At 34.4% G+C, this 18,101-nt stretch overlaps 1 protein-coding gene and 1 long non-coding RNA gene across 3 annotated transcripts in view; one reads left to right on the top strand and one right to left on the bottom strand.

The window, feature by feature from the left end:
- The window catches only part of LRP1B (LDL receptor related protein 1B), a 1,892,531-nt gene that overhangs the window by 954,911 nt on the left and 919,519 nt on the right, over nucleotides 1–18,101 (top strand). The gene's annotated exons all lie outside the window — the stretch shown is intronic.
- On the bottom strand, nucleotides 11,088–14,256 carry LOC134756618 (uncharacterized). Its single transcript, XR_010129503.1, has 3 exons — nucleotides 14,088–14,256; nucleotides 12,918–13,165; nucleotides 11,088–11,283 (listed from the first exon to the last, which is right to left on the bottom strand). It is a non-coding gene; the product is annotated as an uncharacterized lncRNA (long non-coding RNA).

Here is an 18,101-nt window from a genome sequence, read left to right as displayed (position 1 = left end):
TGACATCATCAGAGAGCCACATTTTTTTTCTATTTTTCTGTTCTATCCTCAGCTACATCCTAATTATCTTACCCAACCTTATGACCCTTTTAATTCATGGTCATAAGATTCCTACCCACACCAAGTAAAGACAATTGTTTCCTTATTGACATGCAGGAGGAACAAGTGAGAAACCTAGCCCCACAATATAGACTATTAATCTATATCACTTAAGTCTGAAAGAGCTAAATAAGTTTGCTTTGTCATCCCTAGAGCACTGATAGTTGCTGAGGGAATGCCATGTGTAGCATGGGTTGGATTAATCAGAGTTCATCCCACAATCTGGAGGTGGGTTCCATTTCTCCTGAGTCGTGTATGCTTTTGTTGTGGAGGGAAATGATGGCTATCTGAACATAGTCAAGTTTATGTTAGGAAAAATAGTTGGAAAAAGCAAAACTGAGATGGTTTATGTGAGGATGGAAGAGAAATGTATGGAATTAATGTCATGAAAATGTTTGCTGTGGGATGTGCACTGCTTGAGAACAAAATTACATTCTTCCTAATGGATATTTTGAGATTTTTTATCAAAGCCCTGCAAATGCTAGATAAGAATGGTAATGGCAGTGATGATGATGATGACAAAGATGGCAGTGACAACTACATCAATATCGTGAAGGTGATGCTTACCTCAACAAAGCAGTAATTGAAGCTGTGGATATAAAGTGTGTTTTTTTTTTAATTTTAAAGCATACTACATTTAAAGAGAAATCCTAATTTATTCCAGAGGGAATAATACTTTAGGAATCATTAGTCACATCCCAATAAATAAGACATAGGCTTGGATAATTGGAAACAAGGGAAATTTTAGTTAGAAAATAGAACTACTGGATGAAAGTTCTGCCTTCTTTAGATCCTCTTACTTTTTGGATCTGTGTATATTTCTGTTATTCAAAGGTAAGTACTCACATAGGATAAGCAGCATAATAGATAAATTCCAGGTTGCTTAGTAGAGAAAATCTGTTTTAAGTCATTCCTGGTTTTATAATGTCTATTTTTCCACAGACTTACATATATATCAGATTCTATTTATCAGCCAATTTAATATTGCATGATTTAAAGAAAGATTTTGTGTATTTTATTACACTTAATTACATTAAGATAAAAATAGTGAATAAGCTGTTGATAGTGAATATCAACAGCTCATAAAACTTGTTCAGTAATCTATGGAATTGAAGGCTAAAGTATGATCGTGATTAAAACCAAATTCTCTTTTTTCCCAAATGAAATAAGAATATTCATTTTAGCCAGTAAGATTATGAGTAAATATAAAGGATCACAGTTCCTTGCCTCAGATACCTGTAATTAATAACATTTTTCATAACGTATCTGAGCTGCAGTATTTTCTGGAAAGTGGTCTTATTAAAGGTTTAAAATGGGAAGAACATTGCAATATGTCTTTGTCATAAGGAATATTCTGAGGGTTCATGTTGTAGAAGTACACACAGGCCAGCTGAGACCATGTTATAATGCAATACTTCATGGAGCATCCTGGCCTGCCTCCTGCCCTGGATGAACTGATGGTGAATACTTCCCAGGAAGTGCATGGGAAGCTCATCTGTGCTATGTGAACTATTTCATGATAAAGGTTATTTCATTAAGCATCTTCTCATATGTGATATCGAGTACCCTAGAACATCTCTTCGCGCTACCATCATTTATCTAAACACGAAGTGTTTTGTGTTGGAGAAGTAGAGTCAATGACATAGTTTTGCATTACCTATCTTTTTCCTTTTCACTTTGTGCTGCACCAGAATGTGAATTTATAGTTCTGATTGGGTCCATTTTCTTTAAGAGACAGCCAGAGAGAAAGGAGGAGAATAATCTGAAGAGCAATGTTACTGACTGTTTACTTTAGATCAATCATTATCCAGAGAATTTCTTCCACATTGATCCATGCAATCTTCACAGTGTTTCTTGTGAGGTGTGGAGTACTATCATTCCCTTTTAAAGATGAGGCCTGGAGAGGTGCAATTACCTACCCACGGTAAAAAAGCTAGTAAATGTTTCAGTCAGGATTCAGACTCAAGCCACGTCACTCCACAGCCTACACTCTTACGCTGCTACACCACAGCCACGATGAGTCGGCTTGAAGCTGGGAGGTTTTCTGATGAGATGTTTGGAAGTTTTGCAGTATTCAGCATTCATCCAGAAGACTGCGTATCAGCCTGTTGTAAATGGTACTGGACAATATGCAAAGTGAGAATTGTATACCTTAACATGAGACAGCTCTAAGTTTGTATCAGCTCCATGAAGATGAATAGAAATGGCACATAGAATTTGGTGCTGAAAAATTTAAACGAAGAAAATATATGACATTTTGGGACAGGGAAAACTACAGAGAAAGTAAAAAATTAGCAGTTACCAGGGACTGGGGTGGGGAAGAGGGAAGGGATGAATAGGTGGAGTACTGAGAATTTTTAGGGCACTGAAACTATTCTCTGTGATACTGCAATGATGTGTACACGTCCTATGCATTTATCAAAACCCACAGAACTATACAACACAAAGAGTGAAACAATGTAATCTATGGACTTTAGTTAACAATAATGCATCAACATTGGTTCAATAATTGTAACAAGTGTTAACACACTAAGGCAAGATTTTAATGATAGGAGAAACTGCCAGTGAGGAAGACAGGAGGTATATGGGAATTCCCTATATCATCTACTCAATTTCCCATAAACATAAAACTGCTGTAAAAAATAAAGCCTACTAGTTTTATTTATTTTTTTTTAAGGAAAGGAAAAAAGAAACTGAGTGAGCACACGACTATAATTGTGGATCAATCAGGAAACAGATGACTAATTTCAGAATAAAACCATCTTTTCTGCTTTATATTGACATCCAGAAATTCCACATTCTCACTCAGTTACAATCCAATTTCACAAATACATTTATTCTGTGCTCTCTGTGTAATCATTGAGCTATGAATTCTAGGTGAGCCTGTCTTTCTTGCCCAGCCACTCCCTAAATAGAAAATGCAACACCTTTAGAAAGTAATCTTAACTCTTTAAGGCCACAGGGATATAATTCGAGAGTGTTTGAGTGGTTTCCCTGAATGCATCCCTTGAAAGGATAGAAGAAAGAAGTCTCCCCATGCATTTCTTACCATTGTTGTAATGAAGGGTCTCTATTTTCCCATGCCTAGTCAGCCCTTGTTAATAAACTGGCATTTGAGAGGCATACTGACTCTCAATTTTTAATACAAAACAGCTTCTAATGGCTAAGTAAAAGGAAGTGGATAAATATTGCCATTTCTTTCGGAGTGAAAAGTAGATTTATTTGCCTGCACTTTTTCTCACTACTGAAGTCACAGTGTAAGAAGGAAATAGTTTTAGAAAGTACCAGTATCCCCATAACCATGCTTTCTCCACACAGCTAAAGCTTAGTGTGAGACCTTGCTGGCAACAAGACCAGAATGACAGAAATCAAACAACGAGGGGATTATTAGAGAAAGTAGAGCCATGAGAGAGCCATGTTTTAGCCAAAAGTAAGGACTAGCTGACTCTCTCGCACAATACAAAATGCTTCTTCAGTTTTCATTTCTAGGACTGGTGGCTTGGTTGCCCCAAAAAGGACAGGTGTCTATTAAAAAGTGACTTATGTGAGTTTGTTATCATATCTATCATTTCCTATCACTTTAAGATCATTGGGTTAACTTAGTCCTCATACCTTTTTATAAGAACATAGGAGATTTTCAAAAGCACAATTATGGAAGAGAAGATTTAACCCCACACCATGAAATTACATTGCTATATACAATTTGGCAGCTATGAGAGGATGTGGGCATATTTACAAACTGTATATCGGTATTTTATAATTAAGAATTTGCATAATTGGTAACAAAATCCTCATGAATATACTATCAATAACATCATGAGCAAAAGTAGCAACAGATTTTAATTCTATTCTTTTTTTTTTTTTGGTTAAGGTGTGGGAGGTGCAGTGGAGAGAGCCATATCTTTTTCTTTGTATACCTGTTCTCAGATCTTGTCTCCATTTCCATGTTTAAATCTTACTGACATTGGGGTGGTTGCTCCCAGTTGTCCATTTTGATACACTAAGTGATGAAGTCTCAAACTTTTAACAAAGGACAGATTTTCTTCCCCACTACACGGGAACTTTAATTCTGTCGCTATTGCCCTCATAATTTCTGTATCTCATGTCACTGTATCGTGCAGTGCAGGATCCATGACAGACAGTGTAATTCTCTTCACTTCAATTACTTGTACCTGTCATGGCAAACATTCTGATATAAGTCATTGGTGGAATTTTGGGACACCTCTAGTAATTTTACATTAGGGGGATAACACAAAATTCCAAAACTTGTTGCTAATTGGAAGAAGTTTTTTCTTATTCCTTACATACGTCCCATCTCTTATTTATTTATTTATTTATTCATTTTTGAGACAGAGTCTTGCTCTGTCACCCAGGCTGGAATGCAATGGTATGATCTCGGCTCACTGCAACCTTCACCTCCCAGGTTCAAATGATTGTCCTACCTCAGCCTCCGAGTAGCTGGGGCTATAGGGGCCCGCCACTATACCCAGCTAATTTTTGTATTTTTTGTAGAGACAGGGTTTCACCATGTTGGTCAGGCTGGTCTCAAACTCCTGACCTCAGGTGATTCACCCACGTTGGCCTCCCAAAATGCTGGGATTATAGGCCTGAGCCACCGCGCCTGGCCAGTCCCATCTCTTCTAACCAACTTTGCTCTTAAGAATAAATGTTTATGACAAAAAAACACCCTTGAGTACCACATTTGTCCTTATTGCTTGCATTTACTCCATCTGCTGTGTTCTTTTGTAAGCTCTTTGCTTGTATTATTGATCTAATCTTCACAAAAGCCTATGAGATAGACATTTATTGTACCCATTTAACAGAACAGGAGACTGAAGTGGGGAAGAGTAAAGTACTTGCTACATGTCACACATTTCACCAAGTAAATGAGGTCAGGGTTTGAACCCAGAAAACCTCTCTCTAGGGTTCCTGGTTAGAATTATAGATTTCTGGACAGGAGCAATTTAATTAAAATAAAAATATACAAATGTAAGTTGCTATCTTGGAGCAAAACATCCTTGAAATTATTGTTACTGTTATTGTAATTATTTTTCTTTCATGGTCTTTTCTTTTTTGACAGACTGAATTGCAAAATTTTCTCTCTAAGTTTGTGGTTCAGGATTTTAAATTTCAGTAGTGACTGAGTGTGATTATTTAATAGTTTACTGTCTTGCACAGTGCACTTCACTGCTCTAAGTAACAGACTCATTTTCTCCCAAAACCTAGTTATAATAGACACCACTGCTTCACTTTCAGGCAGATGGAGAACAGTCTTGTTTAATGCACGTCATTTACAATAGATACAGGCTGTCAGAAAACTTCTGGTAAAATAGGATGCTGAATCAGACATTTATTTTTAATGGCAATTGCTGAAACATAGACTAGCCCACCCAGATGAAAATACGCCATATCACTTGACTTTATAGATAAAATGTGCTGAAGTAGTCTTTGTCATTTTCCATTTGAGATTTCTGTTTTAGTTTTCTTAATGTACCCTGATTCCCATCGCTTCTCTTTTAGCAACTTGTTTGTTGTCTGAAAACTATTATACTATACTTTCCATTTTAATAGGTACATCTTCATTTTTATTTCTATTATTTGTCAAGAAGCATCTAGCACAGAGTAGTTGTATCAAAGTTATAAGCATGTACTCCAAAGTCAGCAGACCTAGATTTGAATCCCAGCATAGCCACTTATTGACTACATTGTAAATATATATTAATCACTGAAAACCACAGTTTTCTCACTTCATAATAGTTCTATCAACGGTTACTGTAAAAAGTCAAATGAATTAAAGCTTCTGAAATGATTTTAATTTTAAGTACTATTAATTTTAGTTCTCGAATATGAGACATCAAATAAACTATGATGAAAATCCCTGACATAAATAGATTTTTAAAAAGTAAAGATGAATTAACACCTATATGATTATATCGTATATATTATAATCACCTGTAAATCACCTTTATGATATATATATCACCTATATGATTATATATTGGTCATATATAGATAGTACCTGTTAGGTTAGTTGATGACTATCTTATATTAATTAATAAGTACTTTAATACCACTCCTGGAAAGAAGAAATGAAGAACTTTTGTTATTATTTATTATGTGCAATTAATGAATATCTTCTCAATTCCTCTTTGGGTTAATCTATATTGACACGATTATTGGAAAATATAATGGGAACTATATTTGTATAAAATTAAAAATGTTAATTGCCACTTCAGCCACACATATACTAAAATTGGAATGATACAAAGAAGATTCTTCTGGCTCCTGCATAAAGATGATATTTGTGAGGCATCCCATACATTAAATATATTTATTAAAATTGTATTTTATGTGTGTTTGAGCGTGCAATGATAAAACAAGTGTGGTAAAGAGTGGTAAAATGATATCAAGTGAGGATTTTGAATGAGAGGTTTATGAGAGCTTTTTGTATTATTATAACTTATATTTAAGACTGTAATAAAAGTTTAAAAGTTAATCAACTGTTAGAAAATAAAAAAGGAAAACATAAGTAGCAACCAGTTTCCTAAGTTAACATGTTTCAACTAGATTTCGGTGTGTACCTACAGAATTAGTGTTTCTGAAGTATAGAGGTTTCATGTTCTATGAATATATTATGTTATAATATTTGAATTTGCTAATACTCTGCACTGTTAGAAAAAATGTATTTCAGAAAAACAAAACATTTTTCTAAAATTGTTTTCCAGTTATTAAATCAAACGAGTTTAATTGAGACATCTTATACAAATTATTAAAAGAATGCTATTTATCCTTTACTCTGTTGCAACCAGTAAATATTTTCATACATGAATACAGCTGCACATACAAATTATGACAATGCTCTGTGAATATAAACAATATGTTATCGTCAAGAATGACAGAGTGGGGAGGGGGAAGTGGGGATGGTTAATGGGTATAAAAATATAGTTTAATAGAACGCATAGGATCTAGTATTTGATAGCACACCAGGGTGATTACAGTCAACAGTGACTTATTGTATATTTTAAAATAACTAAAAGAGTATAAATGGAATGTATGTAACATAAAGAAATGATAAATGCTTGAAGCGATGGATACCCATTTACCCTGATATGATTGTTATGCATTATATGCCTATATCAAAATATCTCAAGTACCCCATTAAATATATACACCTATTATGCTCCTGTAAATATTAAAATGTAAAAAAAAAAAATGAGAGAGAAGATGTTAGTCAGAAAAAGCCTCACTGAGAAGAGGACATTTGAGATGTTATCTAAAGGAAAAGACAATAAAACGATGGGAAGGAAAGTGAGAACGTAGAGAGCAGGAGAAGCATGGAGAGGGAGCAAGTCTGTCACCTTAAGGAAAGAGAGGGCATATCTGAGAAGCTGGAAGAACATTGGTATGGTTGGGTTAAACAGAGGAGTTATTCAGGTAGATTTACAGTTTCGAAAGATAGAAAGGGTTGTTATGGTAAAATATAGCGTATGTGGGGTAAGGAAGCAAAAGTAGGAATGGAAATGGGGAAATTAGTGGGGAGCCTCTTTCAATAGTGTAGGATGGGTAGAGGTTGCTTGCACTAGGGTAGTACCTGTGTAAATGGAAGGGACATCATTATAAGGAGCTTGTGAACATAAAAGGTATAGAAGAGATTTACTTTATTGGAAATAGCTATGGCTTAAGACTTGAACTGGAAACATTCTAATAGCTACAATAGCGCATTCCACATTTAAGAAAATATTGCAACCTTGTTATAGCTAGCATTGAGTTAACCAGGATTTCCAACTAAAATAATTTTATATTTTCATTGAGTATGAATTTAATCATACATATTCATATACTAAAAATTACACAGAACTTTTAATTGTTTGTTTTCCCATTTGCTATTGTTATTCCAATTTCCTTAATGGTCCAATTATACTTTAACTGATGAGTAACACAATTTCATATTATATGGTTGAGAATGATGATAAGGATGAGGATGATGATGCATTCCCTAAGCAGAATAATAAGTGAATAATTCACTTGTAAATTATTGATATCATGAGCTTTTAAGAGACAAATATAAATCTAATAAATGATGTAAAATTATTAGCTAATTTAGCTTGCAATCCTGATATGCCATGGGGATTGGTAACCTTATTGTATTTGTAATACATATGGTTATTTAATGAATGCTATTAATATTTCACCTCTAAAGAGTTTACAGATATATCCAATAAATAAATAAAAAAAAATAAGACAGTTGGTAAACTAGAAGTACAACCTAGTGTATTGGGAAGGGCCTGGACTGTGTCAAAAAATTTGGCTTTCAGTTCTGTGTTTGAGTAACTTTGGTTAATTCTTGGCTGATGATTTCTAAAGTTTCTTTCAACTCCCCAATTTTGTGATTATTTTTGAAACATACTGGCAACTAGAGCTCTCTGGCTACTTTTAATCTAGGTGTTTATGTTCATTTCACAGTCTCTCTGCCTAATGACATTTGTTTTAAACGAGAGCTATCTGTCAATGAAGATATTTCATTGCCTATTACTGTTTTTAGGCTTTATTGAGAAGCTGGATTCTTAAGATGGAAAAGTCAAGGGCAGTTTGGCAAGCTAGAGGGAGGAATAAGATGATTAAAAACCTAGCCATTAAGATAGTTGGTGAAACATAAATTAAAAAATAAGGGTTAGTAACTTTAGTAGTTAGGTAGGAAAACATAGAAGAAATTTTCAATCAGCAGAGGAATTCTGGACCAGCTGCTACTATATTTCTGATTGCCTTACCCCTTCTTAGAGTGACTCTGTATCTTCTAAATTTTAGAGTTTATTTTCTGTCCAATGGAACTATGGGGGATTTAAAACTGCTTCCCCAAATCTGGATTTCAGCAGGATCTGTTTGTTACTATCACAGATAGAAATATCACCCCAAAACAGACATCATTATAATGACTACAGAGAAAAAGAATGGAATTTCTGTCAGAGTACTTTGGGTTGAGTTCTAATTTGATACCCTGCTAGTTATTTTATGAAACTGTAAGAAAAATCACTTCTCTAACATTCAAAAGCAGCATTTGTAAAATGTAAGCAATTTTATCTATTCATTTATTCTCCTTATGAAGCCATGAGAATTATAGACAGTAACATATGAAATTGCTTTGTTATTTAAGGAATGTTTTGCATATGTTTGCTAGTTTTTTATTCATCAGTTTAGGCTATTTAGTGTGACCATTGATGGACATTGATGAAAATTGGGAAATTCCTTTACCACTGTTAGTCAACTTTTTATTACCATGGAGTCAAATAATGATTAAGTTGTATCCCTATACCTGACACTAATTAAGAAAAAAAAAAATTCCACAGAACGCTTAGTTCTTATGGCTCTTCAATAGATTATTTATTATGGGATCATTAATTTCTTTGAAAGATTTTGACTTGCTTCTCTCTAACTTTCATTTCCACCTCTGCTTCTTTGTAGAGCAATAATTATCTTACCCGTATTTAAATTTTCTCTCTGTCATCCAATTTATATAACAACCAGAATTGAATTCAATGTTTTATTAATACAATGTAGGTTAATGCTTTTCAAAGTCTTATTTTGTTTATTAGGTCTAATGTAATTTACCCACAGAAATAGTAAGATAATGTCAAATTTTGAAGGTCTTAAAGAATATGTCCAAATATTTAACATTAAATAGGTCCGAGGTATAGTTTACCCATGCAGGATATAAATTTTGGATTGATACCTGTATTAGTTCATTTTCATGCTGCAGATAAAGATATACCTGAGACTGGGTGATTTATAAAGAAAAAGAGGCTTAGTGAACTCACAGTTCCACATGGCTGGGGAGGCCTTACAACTATGGCAGAAGGCACATCTTACATGGCAGCAGACAAGAGAATGTGAGCCAGATAAAAGGGGAAACCCTTTATAAAATCAGATCTCATGAGATTTATTCACTACCATTAGAACAGTATGAGAGAACCACCCCCATGATTCAGTATCTCCCACCAAGTCCCACAACACATGGGAATTATGGGAGCTACAATTCAAGATGAGATTTGGGTGAGGACACAGCCAAACCCTATCAGTACCAGACCAAGATTGTAATCCTGACTTTTTCCAGGCATCTTTCTTATGTAATCCAGTGTAAATTCCCAGATTATCACGTCTAAATGATCATCAGTCAGTAGAATCATCTTGTACTGTAAAATGACGTTATTGCCATTAACTCAAATTATATCTTATAGTGTAAACCCTTTATTTAGTTCTTGGAAATACATGAAATTGTTTGACAGAAAAAAAGTTTATATATATACACCCCAAGCATATTTGTTGTGAATGAGCTGTTTCCTTTGTTTTAAATTAGGTAGTTTCCAAAAGAAGAGCTTGAGACAACTACTTGTGTTTAGGTAGTCTATTTGTGTGGTAATACCAGAAAGCAGGAATGAGGGATGAAGAGGAGCAAAGGAAGAAGGAAAAGTAGTATTACAAGGCAACTGTACTAAACTTAGGCTTGATTCTCCCTGGAACTTTCTGAGCATAAAGGATGCTTGTCACAGTGATGTATCTGTGGATCGACGATGACAAACTTCTTTCCTCTATTGGTTGAGAAGTGCTTTGGTACATTAATGTCTTGGCTTCTTCTGCATGTCTGATGAACAAGATTTAGTTTGCTCAAAGTGAGATACTATAAGCATCTGGAAAATCAAAACCCATATTTAACTGTCCACCACAGATTCTACAAGAATTAAGTCCAAGAGGATGCATGGAGGGATATTATATACATTGTTAATATGTTTTGAGAACTTCACTGATAAACTATCTATGAAAGCACTGTTTATAAAACATCTAGACGCCAGTATTATTGTTTTTATTCCTATATTTTCAATTTCCAATTTGGAAAGCCAGAATATAATTAAACTGAAGTCTCTTTAGTTATTTTGTGTCTATATCAAACACTGCGAATACTTGGAGATTTTATCCTATTTGCAAGCTAACTTCCTTGCCTGCCAGAGTTTCCTAGATCTTGGCAGAAGATATGATACACTTGGGTCAAAGATAAAGTACTTTATGACTCATAGTACCGCAGGCAGTATGAGCTGCAGGCTCACATTGGTTCCCTTGTTTTCAGACATCATTGAAAAGATAAACAGCAGCACCAGGTTGTTTGCATTCTGGAGGAAGACTCCAGGGACTGTTCTAAAAGACAAAAGATCATGAATACCCCTTTCGTCTCCATACCTTCCAGGGTAATGTTACCCCTCCTTCAAATTCTGGATTTTTGCTTTCATTCCACCTCCACAAAATCTGGGGTAGCTATAACTTTATTCCTGCTCCCCAATGACACATCCAGACCTTTTGTCTGAAAGAGTCAGATATAAGAGAGATAAAAGCATATTTATAAAATATTTCATAAACATTTTAAGTTGTAATCCTCTCATCCTCATTCTGGACCAGTCGCAACCTGGGGATTAGACTGGCCTGAGGTTACTGTTATAAGGGAGAGACATAATATGCCTAGGAACAGAAAGGAATCTTGAAATTTCAAAGTAAATCTATATAATTCCATGTAATCTTCACACCCCTTTCATCTGAGATTTCATCCTATTTTTAAGCCAGGTTGTCGGGGTTTTGTAGTCTGTTAGGTCTGAGATAAATGACTTCTTTCATTGAAGCATACAGCTCCCAGCAAGAACTTATCATTATGCAAATCACTTCCCCCTGCTCTCTCATATCCCAAGGGACAATGTAGGGGTAGACACAGGTGGGTGCTGTGCATATAGTGAGCTCGTGTCATAGCTGAGCATCCTGAGTTTAGGAATCACCCATCTCTTAATGCCACAGTTAGCAACAAGCACAACTTTGCCCTAAAGGGAAGCATTATCTTTATTATTCTGGTTGGACAATAAATCTGCCTTCTGCTCTAAAGGGAGAAATTATCTCCATCCTCCCAAGCTATTTGCTATACAACAGTCCTTGAAAAGATAGTGCAAAACACAAGTTGCCAATGCCTTTGCTTTACAAAGGTGTGAAAGTGTGAGACCCAATAGAGAATTGTCTCACAATATTTCATTTATTTTGGTGATAGAATTCTAGTCTTTTCGTCAAAAATGACTTTATTATTTCTGATATTATCTATCCCTTCCTGTCAGCTCTTTTAAAATAATGTAACCTCAGATTAACCTACAAATAAAGTATTAATTGTGCAAGAAATTGAAGATGGATATTTGACAAATTTACTTTTTGCTCATCGTTTTTTGTTTGTGTGTCATGTCTTCCCAGAAAGACTGTTCACTGCCGTAGTAACTAGGAAAATGAGCCTTCTGTATACTACGAGCAGTACTGAAAGGATCCCATGTTTGCTTCATGAGGTATATGTAAAAATGGTTAACAGTCAAATTGGAAAATAAATCAAAAGTAATGGAGAAAACTTTTTAAAAATTTTTGCACTAATTTTCTTCTATTTTAGATGATGGATAGAAGAAAGAGAATCTCCTATTTTATTGTACTTAATCCTTTTATTTGGAAATATTTAGGATTTCTCAAAAGATGCAAAATTAATACAAAGTTCCTCTTGTACCACTCATTCTGCTTTTCCTAATGATAACATTTTACAAAGCCATAGTAAATTATTAAAATGAGGAAATTTTTATTGGCTCAATACTCTTAATTGTAACCACTATTCAGACTCACATGCACCCTTTTTTGGTATATAGCCCTTTGGAACCTTATTTTATATATATATATAGATTAATTTTGCCATCACCAAAATAAAGATATTGAACATGTCCATTACCACAAAAAAATTCTCATATTTCCCATTAGAGTCATACCTTCCCAAAACTCTAACTTCTGGCAACTGCTGATCTGTTCTTTTTCACTGTATTTTGTTACTTTAAGAGTATTTAATAAGTATAGTTTTATGGTTAAAAACTTTTTGAAATTGGCTTTTTTCTTCCAAGTCAGCATAAGGCCTGTGAGATCCATTCACATTTTTGTGTATATCAGTGGTGTATTCCTTTTTATTGCTGAGTAGTATTCCACTGTGGGGCTGTACCAGATGATATTTATTCCTTCACCTCTAGAAGAAAATTTTGATCATTTTTAGTTGGGGCTGTTTCAAACCTGCTATGAAAATCTGTCTATAGGTTTTTGTGTGTGAGCATAAATTTTAATTTTTCTAGGATAAATACCTAGGAGTGTGATTGTTGTAACTATGGTAAATTCATGTTTAACTTTATTTTAAAATGACAAACTTTATGAGTGAGGCTGTACAGTTTCACCAGCAATATATGAGAGATCTAGTTGTTCAGACATATTCTCCAGCACTTGACATTGTCAGTAATTTTTACTTTAGCAATTCAAATAGGCACATAGTAGAATGTTATCATAGTTTTAATTTTCATTTCCCATTGGCTAACAATGTTAAACCTCATGTGCTTATATTGCCATGTATTTTTAAAATTCTTTATTTCTTCTAAAAAAAATAAGAAATGGGATACATGTGCAGAACGTGCAGGTTTGTTACACAGGTATATTGATGGTGGTTTGCTGCACCTATTGACCTGCCTTCTAAGTTCTCTCCCCTCACCTCCCACCCCTCAACAGGCCCTGGTGTGTGTTGTTACCCTCTCTGTGTCCATGTGTTCTCAATGTTCAGTTCCCACTTATAAGTGAGAACATGCAGTGTCTGGTTTTCTGTTCCTGTGTTAGTTTGCTGAGGATGATGGCCCCCAGCTTCATCCATGTCCCTGCGAAGGACATGATCTCATTCCTTTTTATTATTGCTGTATATTTTTAACTAAATTTGTTTTGTTCTAGCAAATGCTAAAATGTTGAACAATACATCTTTTGCCTTCTTGATTTCCTGTCATTTTCAGAGGCTATGTTTAGTTTTGTCATTTTATGAAGAACTTGTACTTTTTAAGCATGTTAATAGCCCCAAAAAGTGATGATAACAAAAGGCAACACTTAATTGTTCCAATTGCCTTTCGATTAATTACCTTTGCTTTTTAAAAATTTCCCTCGGATCTCTCATGTGTCTCATCAACTACGGCCCTGAGCTGGGTGCAGTTGTGTGCACCTGTAGTCCCAGATACTCAGGAGGCTAAGGCAGGAAGATTGCTTGAGCCCAGGGCTTCACGTCCAGCCTGGGTAACATAGTGAGACCCCATCTCTAAAAACAAACAAACAAAAAAACAAAAATAAAAACTTATTAACGACTTTCCTGATTTAAATTGCTTTAGTATCAATTAATGAGCATATACTGCCGTAATTAAATTATTTTCCTTCCAATTCTTTCCTCCTCCAGGCTAATCAACTGCAAAATTATGTTAGATATTTACAAAAAGTAAATGAAGAAGATCACTCTGAGTTTACTAACATGAGATTTTGCTAAGGTGATATGTGAGAAATATGTTGTTTTATAACGACTAATCTAAATGTGTTACATATTTAGGCACCTTCTGTGGAAGAGAGATAACTTCATACATTTTGTCTTTTATTCATTTCCTTTTCTTTCCTTCACTTAGTGAAGACTACTAAGCACTGATTTTATTGTAAAGCACTGTGAAGAATACCAATATGTAGAATAGTTGTATACTTCTAGAATCTTATGATGAACATGGAGTGAAAACTGGCTATAAGAAGTAATTTAAAATAAACAGCAACCACTCTGGACTATAAAAACTCCAGACTGATGCTTCCAGCTGAGTTACAGTTCACCAATTTAGGTCTTGATTTTGTTGTTGTGGTTATTTTATAATCTGTAAATGAGGAGCTAGCACTCAAAATTATCTGTATTCAATGCTACTTGTAATGTTCTCCGAGACTGGAAATCAGAGGAATATTCTTACAGTTTGCAGTCAGAAGGATTCCGACTGTGCAAAGAGGCCTAAAGGGAAATGTATACTGTAGCTGCTTAGTACTACATCTAAGAAAAAAGAAAAGAGATATAACTTACACCACGACATTGGATTACCTTTGTATATACTTAAAAGAGGCTCAGAGTAAGTGATATCTTAGTGTCTCAAGATGGGCCACAGAGAGAACAAAATTGAAAAGACAAGTATCTTGGAGTGAGGTGAGCATAGACTCAGGAGAGACCTGGTTGGTGCCAGTAGTGCTGCTTTCTATCACAAGCTTTCTCTGCTTCACTAATTTGTCTATAAAAGAACAAAATTCACCTTTTCTATGCACTTAAAAAATGAGACATAAGGACATTGAATAATTGCTAAATGGCATAATTTATATATTTTGCTTTTTATTATATGATTTGAGTTCAGCTGCTCTTGACATCAAATTACACAGTGCTGCACTGAAATTCCATAATTATTTAAGAGATAAAAGGATTGCCTTGTTTAATAGCAGCGGGGTAAAGAAACATATATGATGAAAGAGGCTTAATTCAACTGGTTAAAAAGAGAAAAAATATATTAATGTGATTTATGTGATTTCAGTCATTTAATGATTATATTCAAACTGCAATCCTTCCTATATTCAGTGAGAAAATCTGATTTCCAGTATTTCAAACACTTAACAGAACTAGCCATAAATAAACACATTAAAAAACCTTTTAATAGATAAACTGATTGATTAGTTATGACAACTGGTGTATTTGTAGATACGCTAAACAAGCAAAATACATGCACATATTAGAACAACATTTTTTGTGCAGACTTCAATAACTATTGTGGTTGCTGAACTCTGCCTAACCAATCACAATCACAAATTACACCAATGAGGGTTTTAAAGGTAAAATAGCTTAGTGATTTTTGTTAACTCATTCTTAAGTTCATGGAAGAAGTTCCAACGTAAGCTTTTACCTATATTCTTTTCTCAGCGATGTTAAACAAATGATAACTAGACTGTCTATTGAATAGTAAACTTTTTTACAGCACAATTTTTGTGTAATTAATGATGAGAATATACACAAAGATTTGTCAGCTCCCTGTTGACTAAGATCCTATCCATGATAGGATATTACTATTTGAATGAATCGAACTGTAGGAAAATCTACATGTTTATGTCATTTAAATTTTTTATATTGTACAAAACAATATAAAAATGATAGATGGGCCATTGTTTCATTTCTGACTCTGCAGATACTATTCATGTGACTTTGGTTCTTCTTTCTGCCATCTGTTTTGTTTTCTCAACCCTGAAGAAGAAAGCAAGACTGTTCTTCTCCAAAGTGCCTTTTAGCTTAAATATTCATGTTTTCTATATATACTATGTAAATATCACAATTTGGAAAATACGTATATTTTATATATATGAAGTAATAATGAAACATTATTTTATCATCCAGAAAAAACTGTTAATATGTTATTAATATCTATCACGTGGATTTATATGCAAGCATTTATAAAATCACATAAACTTTTATATTCCTATGTTTTATAAAACTTGAGAGCAAATAAAAATTGATATCCTGTTACACATACTTTTTATATCCATATTTTTTATAAATTTAAAAGCAAATGATAGGTGACATAAAACATCTTCATTTTTTTAATAGATACATAATACAATAACCTATCCAATGAAGTTTGATAATATAACTATCTTTCCATTTGCAGATATCTCTGAAGGATAGAAGTTGAGATCTAGAACAAGAGTCCTCTGGGCTAAAGGAATGGTGTTCTGCTGAGTATTCTGAAATTTTTACCACCCCAAAATTATAACTAATGTTGGGGTTTTTCTAGCAAACATTAATTCATTGTGACTCTGCTTTAAGATTTTGCCATTACTTTACTTTGTTTCCAGACTTTGACTTTTTAAACAGGAAATAAAAATTACCCTCAAAATTCAAATTCCTACATTGCACATATGCCATTGGGTTTCCTATGCTCATTCTTGCTTTTATATATATCTATGAGAAAACTCTCTCTCAGCATGTAACATGCCATTTCTACACTCCTCCTATTTCCTGCTCAGAGCTGAAGTTTGTGAATTGATTTTTTTTTTTTTTTTTTTTTGAGATAGCCCTGTCACCCAGGATGGAGTGCAATGATGTGATCTCGGCTCACGGCAACCCCCACCTCCCAGGTTCAAGCAATTCTCCTGCCTCAGCCTCCCAAGTAGCTGGGATTACAGGCACCCACCACCATGCCTGTCTAAGTTTTTGAATTTTTTGTAGAGATGGGTTTTCACCGTGTTGGCCAGGCTGGTCTTGAACTCCTGACTTCAGGTGATCCACCTGTCTCAGCCTCCCTGTGTTGAGATTACAGGCAAGAGCTAATGCGCCTGGCCAGTGAATTGATTTGGGAGGGAATGTATTGACAGAACAGGGAGGACTGACACTTGAGAGGGATCGGCACACTAAGCGCTTCAAAATCCAGCTCCTATACCTTGAAGAGCCTACTTCTTGGTTTTCTGTTGGCATAGACCCTGGGTTACTGAGCCAGGAGGCAGTTAGGTAGAGAGAGAGAATATGTGTTTACCCTTTTTCTATGGTTAGTGCTTTTGTTTTAGTTCTGGTCAGATATGTAGGTTAGTCCATTGTGTTTCTCACTAGTTTTATCAGCTATGGTAATTTTAATTTCTTCCTGGATTCTAGAAAGTAGTTGAGTGTTTGAATGTCTGATGGTGATGGAGTTGGAGTCCTTTTATGTTCCTGTAGGAATTATGGAAGAAAGGAGAGAGTCAAGGAACATTATCCTGACATCATCTTAAGGTTTGACGTCAACTTTTAATTACTTTACACAAGTTGATTTTGAAAAAATATCTTCAGCTACACATAAAATGAATATTAATTTAATATTGTTAAATTATTTGTTAGCTTCGGAAATACTAGTAAATGTAATTTTTAAAATTATATCACATAATGTTAACTTAGTAAAATTATAAGACCAGTAAAATTCTGTCAGCAAGGTAGCATACAATTTTAATACATAAGGGGTAACTCAGTAATAAATTTGTTTTTGCAGCTGCAAATCCAATTTTTCCTTAGGGTTTCAGAAAATGTGAGTTCTTGATGTATAAAAAATCAAAAGTATAGAAGGATATGTGTTTTG

Source organism: Gorilla gorilla, chromosome 11 (assembly GCF_029281585.2).
Source record: "Gorilla gorilla gorilla isolate KB3781 chromosome 11, NHGRI_mGorGor1-v2.1_pri, whole genome shotgun sequence".
Classification (NCBI taxonomy): Eukaryota; Metazoa; Chordata; class Mammalia; order Primates; family Hominidae; genus Gorilla; species Gorilla gorilla.
Note: the sequence above shows the minus strand (reverse complement) of the source record. Positions and strands in the feature narration are given on the sequence as shown.